The sequence below is a fragment of the Podarcis raffonei genome, chromosome Z (assembly GCF_027172205.1).
Source record: "Podarcis raffonei isolate rPodRaf1 chromosome Z, rPodRaf1.pri, whole genome shotgun sequence".
NCBI lineage: Eukaryota > Metazoa > Chordata > Lepidosauria > Squamata > Lacertidae > Podarcis > Podarcis raffonei.
Genome location: NC_070621.1, coordinates 10763608 through 10775993, shown reverse-complemented (window position 1 = coordinate 10775993; position 12386 = coordinate 10763608). Strand labels below are relative to the sequence as shown.

Sequence of the window (12386 nt, the reverse complement as noted above, 5' to 3'; positions counted from 1 at the left end):
GCAAAGGCCCTTTGAATAGATAGGAAGAAACTGTGATGAAGTGTTTTGTGGGGACAAGTCACAAAAGTGATTCTGCTGATTTTGGTAGTGGGCTGCATGTGCATGATATCTCCTGGAGGGGCAACCCCCCCAACCTATACATAAATTCCTGCAACACCATCAAAACGAGTGCTGGTAAGGAGGTTATTTAAGACTAGAGTCTAACATAATTGAATTGCTTCACTGCTTAGTCAAGAAGATTATTGCAATTGTGCCCATTGTTTTCCGGAACTTGTCTCTGATAACTCACTGCTGGTCACTATTCCCACCCTACGCCTATCTTTTAAAATACTGATTTTATTTATTTTCATGGAACAGAAGGTAAATTTTGAGAAAACAATTGTTACCACAGTAAACAACAAACAATTTTTCCTGATAAAACTACAGACTTTTATCATACCATGTGTTACAAGTTTCATTTGATTCCTCTAAGAGATCAAGCCACATTTTCCTATGAGTACTGGGTGGATTCCTGCCACAGTCTGAACAATTTATGTATTCAATAAACATTTGCCATATGTTATAAAATAAATATGAATTGTGTTTGCCCTTTGCTTGTCACGATTTTTGAGAATTGGGAACGCTTTGTTCTAATTTACTAGTTTGAGTTACATAGGGTTGTCATTCTTCAGGTTTTTTTGATCAGGATGATTGGTCCATCACCACAACATACTCTTTTTGAAGGGAGCTTCAGGATTCCATTCCAACCCTGAAGAGTTTCTACCAGTCAGTGTAAACAATACTGAACTACATGGGCCAATGCTCTGACTCAATATAAGACAGCTTCCTCTGTCTCTCTCCCTCTCTGTCACCCCCGACTCCAGCCTGGTCATTTTATATATAGTTGAATCCCTGGCAGTTGGATTTAGAGGACACCATCACCTTGCTGGTAACAAACTCCAAATTATTTTTAATATGATTTGAGCTTTTTGGTTTCCATGCTTATTCAGTATCCAACTATAGCCTGAAACCCAAACAATACATTATGAGAAATTTGCGGCACCCCCTTCTCCCTTGCACATAGAAAATTAGCAGGTCATGGAGTGGCTAGGTCAAATCACTTCACTTTGAGAGACAGCTTTCTATGTGAACTTTTTTTTGAGGGGGAATGGAGGAATATTCATGGACCCTTTATTGGGTCCATGCACCACATAATAGCCCTTAATTCAAGGCACCGGGTCAGCAAAACCTCCTTCTTTTAATTATTTTTGAGACTGGAAGCAAGTATGAAATGGATTTTATATCTGCCAGTTAATTAGCGCCCAGAAAACAAAGACTGCTGGAGGATGAAAGAGCACTAATTAACAGGCTCCTTTTGGACTTTTTGGGGTGGAAAAAAAAGAACAAACTTGTGATGACTGGGACTGAAGACTGGGAAAACACTGCTGAGCAGATTGAGAAATAGCTGGATATATTGAAACACAGCTAGGTGTTATCCTGGAGTGTATATTTTGAATACAGTGGTACCTTGGTTTACGAACTTAATCCGTTCCGGAAGTACGTTCTTAAACCAAAACCGTTCTTAAAGTGAGGCATGCTTTCCCTAATGAGGCCTCCCGCTGCCGGTGCCCTTTCACTGTTTGGATTCTGTTCTTAGACTGAGGTAAAGTTCTCAAACTGGGATACTACTTCTGGTTTTGTGGAGTTTGTAAACCAAATCGTTCTTAAACTGGACTGTTCTTAAACCGAGGTACCACTGTACTTTGAATAATCTTTATGTACATAATTGGTAGATGGAGAATTGGAAGCCCTTCTTATATCTTATCTCTCTTTCTTCTATGAATTCTAATTCTTGTTTCCTTCTGCTAACTCTATATTTATGTTTTCTTCTTTGATGTTTCCTATTTTGGATTAATGAGGATAAACACAAGATGGTAATGAGTGGAAGATAAAGGGCCCTGAGTGAGGGACAGGGTAGAGAGGATCTTTGAAGGTGGAAGGCTGGGGAGAAAAGGGAGAAGCTCCCAAGTGGTGGCTGTGAGGGTTCACCCTTCTTATGTGGAATAAAGGTTAAGACACAGCCTTGATAGAGGGCTTTGCATTAATTTATACTTCTTCATCATATTTCTCTTATTCTATCTTTTCTCTCTGCTTTATTTTAATTTAGCTTCATTTGGCTTTTATTGTATTCTCTGTTGAAAACTTTTAATTTAAAAAAAAAATTGATTTTTTTTTTAAAGCTGCATTCTTAGGTTGATGTGCAGACCAGTGAGGGTGGGGATGTCTGCACATGATGTCTGTACAGTGGTACCTCGGGTTAAGTACTTAATTCGTTCCGGAGGTCCGTTCTTAACCTGAAACTGTTCTTAACCTGAAGCACCACTTTAGCTAATGGGGCCTCCTGCTGCTGCCGTGCCGCCGGAGCCCGATCTCTGTTCTTATCCTGAAGCAAAGTTCTTAACCTGAAGCACTATTTCTGGGTTAGCGGAGTCTGTAACCTGAAGCGTATGTAACCTGAAGCATATGTAACCCAAGGTACCACTGTACTGTAATCTGATTTGTTTCCCTGCAATGAACTCCTGTTCACTGAATATGTGATTTTGTAATTTTTACAGCATTCCTGTGATTGAAGCTGTGTTCCTGGAGTTGTTTCAAGCATTGCTGCAATTATTTCATTGCGTTGGGTCACCTTTTGATCTTATACTTTGTATTTATATGCTGCTTTATAGTCCTCTATAAAATTACTATCAATTAATGGTGAAATACTGTAACCTCTGGTTGAAAACGCATGTGCGTTTCAACGTTTACCTAAAGCGGGACCAAAAAATATTAAGCTGCTAGGAGCTTGCTAAAGGCCGAAATTCAACTTGTAAAGCTGGCACTCAGGAAAAAGCTTCACCCGTTGAATTCCTGCCTACTGGGCCTCCAAGTCCAGAGCGTGAGTAGAAATGCGTCCACGTTCAGTAGTGCAAACAATCATCCTCCACAGTAGAGGAGGATGATTTTGGGGCGTGTGTGTTTGCGGAGGCTGAGGGGTCGGGATGAGGCCTTGACCAGCGAGAGGAGCCAACGAGCTCTAAAGCGGAGCCGATTCAGCTCTTTAAAAACAAGGTCTAAGACGCGCCCGCCCACTTCACGCGTCGTTCGCAAGAGCGCATGCTCCCAAACCATGAAAGAAAAATCCTCCCGAAGGAAACACCGAGACTCTCCTAACATTTTTTTTTTTTTTGCGTGCGCGCAGGCACTTGGCTGTGCGCACGCGCACCCGTCGCGCCTCCCCGAAGGTCAATCTTTCTTTCTCCCCCCCAAAAAACCACACCCCTAGCATTGCCCTTTTCCCGCTCCGCCTCTTCTCCCCCGGCTACTTCGATGATTGGTCCCTTTCCTGGTTATCACTGTCAACGGAACTCTTTTTTTTTGTTTGTTTCTCATTTTTATTTTCTGGGTTGGCATCAGTCGCCCGCCTGTATTCTTTCCGTCTCCTCCCCTCCCCGAGTGAGGCGATTTTCTGCGTATGTGTGTGTGTGTGTGTGGTCGGGTTTTTTTGCGACAGGACGTTGCGGCTCTTCTTCCCACCGCCCCCCTCCCCTCCTCCCGCCTCCCTCCGTCAGTAGTGGGCGGGGAAACCCCGTGTAAGGGGTGGCCGCCATCTTGGACAGAGTGTGTTGTGCGAGCGGATTGAAAGGAGCAGAGGAGGGGCGGTGGCGAGTGGCAGTAACAGCAGCGAGGGACGAGTGGGGGTGGGGGAAAAAGAAAGAAAGGAGAGGAGCTCGCTGCGCGCGCGCAGACACAGGCCCCCACCTCCCCACCCACAATACCCAGAGCACGCGTAAGGCGGTGGTGGGGCCGGCGCCAGACCGAGTCTCGAACCCGGAACGAGAAGGGGAGGAGACCTCCCTTGTTGCTGCCGCCACAGCCGGAACCAAGCTGCCCAGTCACCAGTCCCTCGGACCCAGGTAGGTTTGTCGAGGCCTAGCCGGGTTTCAAGGCCTCGCGCGGGGTTGCCTGGCAACCGGAGGCGGGGTGGGGGGCACTTGACCCCTCCCTCTCTTGGCTGGGTGGTGGTGAAGGGGGGCTTTTGAGGGAAGGGTCTGCGGTGAGTCTTGAGGGCGGCTAGGCCTCCTCCTCCTCCTCCTCCTTTGTATTGCGTGTTAGAGGCCTGCGGGTGCCCAGGCCTCCCCTCCCTGCTCACCGCTTTGCAGGTGGGCCCACCACACCCAGCTCCAGAGGAAAGGGGGAGGCCTCCGCCCGTGCAAAACCGCCGCTCACGTTTGCCTCCCTTGGAGATGTGCCCTTTTCCTCTCTCTTAACTTGGCGGGGTGGGATTGAAAGACTCCCACCCCGATCCCTTCCCGTTTCGCCCCCGCCCCTACCTGTGCATGTTTATTCGGGTGTTGCTCTTGCACAGGTGTTGCCCTCCCGGATAAGGTGGGCTGGATCCGGACTTGGTCCTGTTCAGAGCAAGCCCCACCATAATCCTGCGGGGCTTCAGCATCGTTGATTTCAATTGCCAGCTTGAGCTCGATGGGCCTGAGTCAGGGGGAGGATGTGAGGAAGAGCCCTGCTGGATGAGGCCAAGGGAGGCCTATGTAGCCCAGCCTCTCTTTCTCACAGGGGCTAAGGGGATGCTTCTGGGAAGGCTACAAGCAGGGTCCGAGTGCAACAGCCCTCATTCCTTCTTGTCACCCCCAGCAACTGGTGTTCAGAAGCGTACTTGCTCCCAAGAGTAGGGAAGGAACATAGCCATTGATAATCCTACCTTTCATAAATGTGCCTAATCCTCTTTTAAAGCCAACTCAAGAGGCCACCACTACCTCTTGAGGTGAGAATTCCATAGTTCAGCTCTGGGCTGTGTGAAGAAATGATTTTGTTCTGCTCTGTCTGGGCTTTCCCAATACTTAAGTTCTAGTATTTTATGAGAGAGGGAGAAAGACTTCCTCTTTTATCCATTTTCTCCACATCAGCCTTTGTAAGTATTGAAGATGCATATCCCACTGGGCTCGATGAGCCTTGTCTCCCCACACCCCCGTGCAAAAAAAGTAAGGGTTGCAGCCTAAGATGGTTCCTCTGGCTTTAATAGATGCTCCTCTGTGTGGTATTTGCTTCTTGCACTACACAGATTGTAAGTTGTTGAGCCCCGTGTCTCAAATATTGATAAGTGCCTTGTAGAGTGAATACTGCTGCTACAAGGGAGTGTGGTGCTCACTCCTGGTGTATTGGTGGATGGTCTTTATTCCCATGGAATCTAGGTGTATTATTAAGTGTAACTGCCCAGCTAGAGGGTGGAATATGTTTGCGTGTAGCTTATATAGGCCTAATTTCTTGCAGGGGGCAAGGAGGAAAAAATATAGGGAAAGTGGGTGGCAGAGAGAGAGAGAGAAAGGAGTACCCCCACCAACCTTTTCTTTTTGATGTGGCCCATTTTGGCTCTGGGTTTACCAGTTGCCAGTGTACAGGCTTTTTTGATTACTTCTGAGCCCTTGACAGAAAAAAGGTTGCTCCCCCATATATGGCAAACTTATTTGAACTCTTTATGTGGGTCTTGAGGTCAGCCCATCTCTAAGTCAAAGGGGATAATATGACACAAATCCAATAGATGTGTATCTGATTTGTATGCAGATTAATGATAGGTGCTTATTTCTATAACAATTTTGTTATATGCACCTGTAAGTGTCAGGGTGTGTCTGAGGCACATCACCATTTATGACCAGTCTGCTTGAAAAGGCATTGTGGAAAGGCCTGTTATGCAAATGCGTAAGACAGGCATTGCAGACATTGCATTCTATGTGAATGCGTGTGATTTTCATGCATGATGTTTTAATACATGGTGATAGTCTCTGTGATAATGAGAAAAGCTTGTGTGCCTTTAATTTGCACATTTGTACAGTTATATGCACTGGGAATCTATTATGCAGGGGAACATCGTGCAAATTTCCCTTGTTTGTTATCTAGACACCGTGTGTGTCCATGCACACATGCACACAATTTATAGCTCTGTAAAAGTGCTCATTATGTGCTAGTTGTATTATGCTGGCATACAACATAGTGAAGAATGTGCATTTTATCTGTGGCTTGAATAACAAATAGAAAATGTCTGAGATAGCGTAGTTGGGCTGCAGTCCTATACCCACTCACCTGGGAGTAAGCCCAAATGAACTTAATTGGAATAGATTTGCATAGAATTGAACTGTAAAATTTGGATCTGAACTTAAAAGGGTACCAAGTGGCAGTATGTGCATCATTTACTAGCACTCTAATTTTCACAGTTTAGGTTGTGCAATCCTTACTATATAACTAACTGTAGTAGTACTTCCTCAGTAAGAGAAATAGCAGATTAAGTGCTTCTGTTTCTTAATGTGTAGGATGAACTGGGTGCATCCCTCCCTCTCTCATACTGTATGTAAACAGTAGATCCTTAATGAGGGATAGGCTGTGCTTGTTTATACACTCACTTTTTCCTATGAGCATTCAGGGTGAATGTAAGTAAGCCTTTAATATGTACACTTTAAGTTGAAATTGACATGGCAGTCGATTGCTAATAATGAAAATGAATTATTATTTCATATTAGAGAGAGCAAAGTTTTGCTTTATGGCTTTGTATAGTTAGAAAAAGAGTTTAATGTTGCAAGGGGAAATCCTGGAATATATTTTTCACTCTATCAGCAGGGTCTTTTAGAAAGCTTTATAGAAGGGAACTCACCCAAAAGTTTGATTTATGGTTGCTAAGGCATCCGCATTTACCCTGCTTACATGCAGTTTTTTTCCCCTTCCACTGAAATGGCTGCTTTCTAATGAAATACTCAAAAGAAATATCATTGAACTCAGATTCTAAGAACTCATGCTTATGTGAAATCCTTTGAGTTAGTTTCAGGAACTTCAACGGACACAAAAAAGAATCAAACGAGAATTGTCATCTGTGCATCCTAGATGTGTGTGCATCCTGGAGTGTGACTGCGTGTATGTGTGAGAATAGCTTCCCCCTGTATCTGCCTTTCCATGGGATATCTGCCTTAAACTCTGCATTTTGGGGAAACCTTGTCAGATTCAATTGCTGTGCCTCCATCTTGATGTCTGTGCTTAGAAATGGAAGTGACTGCATGTATTTTAATTTAGTTGGTAATGAGCGTCTTGATTTTCACACAACACTAAGCCATAGTTTATTAAACTCTGATTTATTAAACCATAGCTTAGCAATGGTCTGCCAATTAACTAGAATTTGAAGCCTTTATTTGTTATTGGCTTACAAACCTGGTGTTAGGTGTGAACAGCAGGATTTTTTTGCCCATTCCACACTAGATGCTCACCTAGCTAAAGGCATGAGGTAAGAGCAGTGGTAAGCCATGGTTTGTTCAGTCATCTGTGGGACAACTCGTGGTTAACTTGTGTTATTAGCTAAGGCTTTAGTGAACCATGGCTTAGCATTATGTACAAATGTGGCCAGTGCTAGAGAGTTCATATTTTTTCCTATACTGATGTATGTGTTGTGGATTCATAACATTTAACATTCATAACATTTATTTGGATCATAAACTTTCTAAAAGGACAGTGGTGCTGTTACTACAGGCATACTTATGCAACGGCCATGCTTTTATACAGAGTTCTTATCTAAAACTGCTTTTTTAAGCACAATTGGGAATAAATTACATTGAGCCAGTGTTAGAAACTGAGATATGAAAGCTAGGAGCTAAATGGCACCTTAAACCTAGATTATGGGCGCAACAACAGAATGTCTAGGCATACTTTTTTATAACAAGAATACAAAGCTAAAAATGAATGAGTGGCTAGAAGTGGGGAAGCAGAAAAGGTCCTCCTTTCCTTCCACTCTGCAGACAAACCCTGGATTCTCTCTGTACCCCCTTTCCGTCATATAAATATATCTTATATGAAGAGCCAGTGTGGTGTAGTGGTTAAGAGCGATGGACTCGTAATCTGATGAACCGGGTTCGCGTCTCCGCTCCTCCACATGCAGCTGCTGGGTGACCTTGGGTTAGTCACACTTCTCTGAAGTCTCTCAGCCCCACTCACCTCACAGTGTTTGTTGGGGGGGGAGGAAGGGAAAGGTGAATGTTAGCCACTTTGAGACTCCTTCGGGTTGTGATATAGCGGGATATCAAATCCAAACTCCTCCTCCACTACTACTACTACTACTACTTCTTCTTCTTCTTCTTCTTCTTCTTCTTCTTCTTCTTCTTCTTTGCACCATAAATAAAGCATATTAAATGCCTATATAACTGATGGCAGAGACATCCACCTTGAGTGTCCAGTTCACAAACCTAAGACTTAAGGGTCCTTCAATGATCCCATTCTAAAATGTGTTCTGATTTTAAGCATCACTGTTAAGAGTCTGAGGTAGATAACACTTTAACATTCACTACTTAAACCATCATAACTAACTGACTAGTATATTTCAAATTAAATGTTTTACTTGGGAGGAAGCCCCATTGAACTTGGTAGGGATTTACTTCTGAGTAACAGTGGCAATTTTAATCTGAAATCTTAGGCGCAGTACTGCACCCAGAACTCAGAAACTGCTCGTGTTCATGAAAGTCTCATCGCAAAATGCGCCTGGAACAATGGGAGTTTCGAACGCTGCATTGAGCTTGGTAGGACTTGAATAAGAATAGAGCTGCAAGTTGATTTAAGAGTACAGTGGTACCTTGGGTTACATACGCTTCAGGTTACATATGCTTCAGGTTACAGACTCCGCTAACTCAGAAATAGTTCCTCGAATTAAGAACTTTGCTTCAGGATAAGAACAGAAATCGCGCAGCAGCTACGCGGTGGCAGCGAGAGGCCCCATTAGCTAAAGTGCTTCAGGTTAAGAACTGACCTCCAGAACAAATTAAGTTCTTAACGCAAGGTACCACTGTACAGGGGAACATTATTTCAAGTAATACTTGCTGCTTGAAATTTCTGAAGTTACACATTGGCCACACCCTAAGCTGCAGTTTAATGTAAAAGTATGTATCGTCCTGTGCCACTTCCATCACACAGGTTGAAGGTTCATATGCTGGAATGCTCCTTCACGTGCACTTATTCTCTCTCCCTTTCCCAATGAAAAATGTCAGGATGAACCCAGCTTTTCTCCCAACATGCTAGTTTCTACAAAAGGAATCTCCTCCATCTAACTTATGATCCTCTCCTCTCCCAAGGTGGTTTAATGCGGACACAGGTTTTACAGTCTCAAAGAGAACAGTGTCTGTGATGTGTGCACAAGTTGCCAGAATCTTATGCCAAACAGAATGCAACAGATGAATGTATTCTTTCCTGAGGTGTAAGTCAGTCAAAACATTCTTGCATGCTGTGGGAATCTTAATTCACTTTCCTTCAACAGCTCTGATTTGTGTATCATATATATTCAGAATATATACAGCTCCTTTCAGCCACTTGTCAAATATAGTAGGAGTTGCAATCCTACAAAGTCTTGAAGGGCTGCAGTTTACCTGTCTTATGTTCTCTTCTCCAGGAGTTAATGACTTCATTTGGATTTCATGGTAAACAGTGAAAGGGTTTGTGCGTTCTTGCTGCAGCTGGAGGGAGGAGCTTTCACTTACGTTTTTTATTAACCACAGTTTAGAGTCCAAACTCTAAACAGTGGTTAATCTTAACTGTGATTTGTTGGAACTACAAGTGAGTTTCATAAACAACGTTTTGGTGTTGGCTTGTTATAAATCATAGTTAGCTGGTTGCATTTGGGAGACAAATGCTAAGCTGCGCTTAATTAAAATAAAATGGAAGTGAAAGCTTCCAGATTATTCATTGTAGCTGTGCTAGAGGGGGAAGTGCAGGAACCTAAGCTTGTTGCTGTTGCAATAATAATTATATCCTGACAACCTAAAGTAGCCAAAAATAAATAAATAAATGACATTGTGTATTTATTAGCAGCCATAAGGATACAGCACCAGGTAATAGTTAAAAATCACCTTAGGTCATGGATATGCTCCCCAAAATTCCTCAGTGCAGTACAGTCACACCTCATGTTACGTTTGCTTCATGTTACATTCTTTCAGGTTATGTCCCATGGCAACCCGGAAGTACCGGAAAGGGTTACTTCTGGGTTTCGCTGCTTGCGCACGCGCACAAGGGCCAAATCGCACCACATACCTGAGCAGATACGGCGCTTCAGGTTGCGCTCTTTTCATGTTGGGAATGGGCCTCCAGAACGGATCCTGTTCGCAACCAGATGTACCACTGTAATTATAACTGTCACGACTACAGTTTTTGCACATTGTTAGGCTGTGGTCATAGTAAAATCCCCTTGAATTCAGTGAGTTTCAGTCCTATTTGGTAAGGTAAGAATCCCCAGTAGTGTTAACTGGGATCAAAAATTGGACATGTTTGAGGCCTTTGTTAACACATTCAGTCAGTATTTGCTTTGTTTAGCAGTATTTGTTAATGACTGACCTGGAAACAAAAGTATTGATTTAGCCTATTAACTGAGCGTGGCTCCTCTGAAGAGGGATAGTGTTAATGTTGGTAATTAAAGGATGACCACTATCTAGGATTGCTTTGTACTAATGTTTAAAAGACAATCTTATGTATGAAACAGAATAGAGGCCCTAAGATCAATTAATGCTGATGTTCCCAAATTGTGGCTTATGAGCTTCATTCAGGTGGTCTGTGAATGTTCATAGTGATTTTCAATTTTATTTTTATTGCTTCTGTTATTTCTTATATTGTATTTTTTGTGTTACAATTTAAATTCTGCGGAATTTCAGTTGTCATACAGTAAAATGCAATATAAGAAATAAAAATCAACAAAAAACAATTGAAAATTATACAGCATCTAGCACAACACATTAAAATTGTTACAATGTACATAAAAAATCATTAAATGGTCTGCTAATACACTTGGCCATATTCAAGAGGTCCATGGGGGAAACAAATTTGGGAGCTCCTGATTTAGTGCTTATGAATGCAACTCAGAAGTAAAAAGGTGTATGTATGGAACAGAAGATGCTTTTGAAGATTTTTCCTCTACCAAGTTATTCTGATAATCTTCAGAGTTGGTGTTTATTTGTCTTGTGAGTGACTGCTGCAAAAAGTTAACAAAACCAAGTGTCATATGATACTCCCAATACGGACTAGCCTCAGTTGGTGTCATTCATAAATACAGCAGGCTGTCATGTGTAACAATAAAACACTGACTTCGCTGTGGTATAGTGCACATGCTCTTCAGTGCAAAACTGATGAATTCAAATCAGGTGATGGAACAGGATCTTGTGCTTAATAGCTGAAGTTTGCTCTTGGGGAAATGTCTGACTGAGTAGAAATTGAGGATGACATAAGAGCAAACTTTGAAGTTGCTGGTTTATCATAGCTATATAGTGGTATCTTGGTTCTCAAATGCCTTGGTTCCCAAACACCAAAAACCCGGAAGTAAGTGTTCTGGTTTTTAAATGTTTTCCGGAATTTGAATGTCCGATGCGGCTGTCGGCTATTGTTTCCGGGGCGCCTGCACCACTCAGAAGTGTACCTTGGTTTTCGAACATTTCGGAAGTTGAACAGACTTCCGGAACGGATTAAGTTTGGTTTGTTTTTGCTATTTTGCATTTTTTTTGAGGCTTTTTGGTTAATTTGTTTTTGTGACTGTGTGGAACCCAGTTCAGCTGCTGATTAATTGATTATGTGACTGTCAAAATGAATAAAAGCTCCTCATCCAAACAATGACTATCATCAGTGCAGGTAAGGAATAAAGTTAATTTTAATTTTTATCATCTGTAACACAGCCTTATTTATTTTATAATACAATACATTGATTATTGCTTTCATTTTATGGATCATCAGTCTCGTTAGATTGTAAAATTCATGTTAAATTGCTGTTTTAGGGGTTGTTTTTAAGAGTCTGGAACGGATTAATCCGTTTTGCATTACTTTCTATGGGAAAGTACGCCTTGTTTTTGGAACGGACTTCCGGAACGGATTAAGTTTGAGAACCAATGTACCAATGTAAGTGATCCAGCAGTTGTACATTTTAGTATTATGTCTATGAGAGGGTATCCCATTTTAAATGATTGCTGGTACCTGCTTCCAGCATTCAAAACTCCGAGGAAAAGGAGGACCTTTTTCTGCCTTCCCACTTCCAGCCACTCTGAACACTGGAAAAGAGACCCTCTTAAGAATATTAGGTGGGCTGACAGGGGAAGCATGGCTTTGTTTTTTGCAGCCTTCAAATGAGGACTAGACTGTATGAAAAATGAATATAAGATTTTAGCTGCAGTTCATTCATTTTCAGCTTTGTATTCTTGTTATAAAAAGTATGTCTAGACATTCCACTGGTGTGCCCATAACCCAGGTTTAAGGTGTCATTTAGCTCCTAGCTTTCTAACACTGCTACTTCATTCTTTTTTCCTTGACAGTTTGCAGCAAAGGAGATACTGCATTCTCCTTGGAAAATTTTAAACTTA

At 42.4% G+C, this 12386-nt stretch overlaps 1 protein-coding gene across 1 annotated transcript in view; it reads left to right on the top strand.

The window, feature by feature from the left end:
• The first annotated feature begins 3629 nt into the window (after positions 1-3629).
• The window catches only part of RAB14 (RAB14, member RAS oncogene family), a 34429-nt gene continuing 25672 nt past the window's right edge, over positions 3630-12386 (top strand). Inside the window, exon 1 of the mRNA XM_053374621.1 lies at positions 3630-3935. The gene's annotated coding sequence lies outside the window, so the exon portion shown is untranslated. The remainder of the gene's footprint in view (positions 3936-12386) is intronic.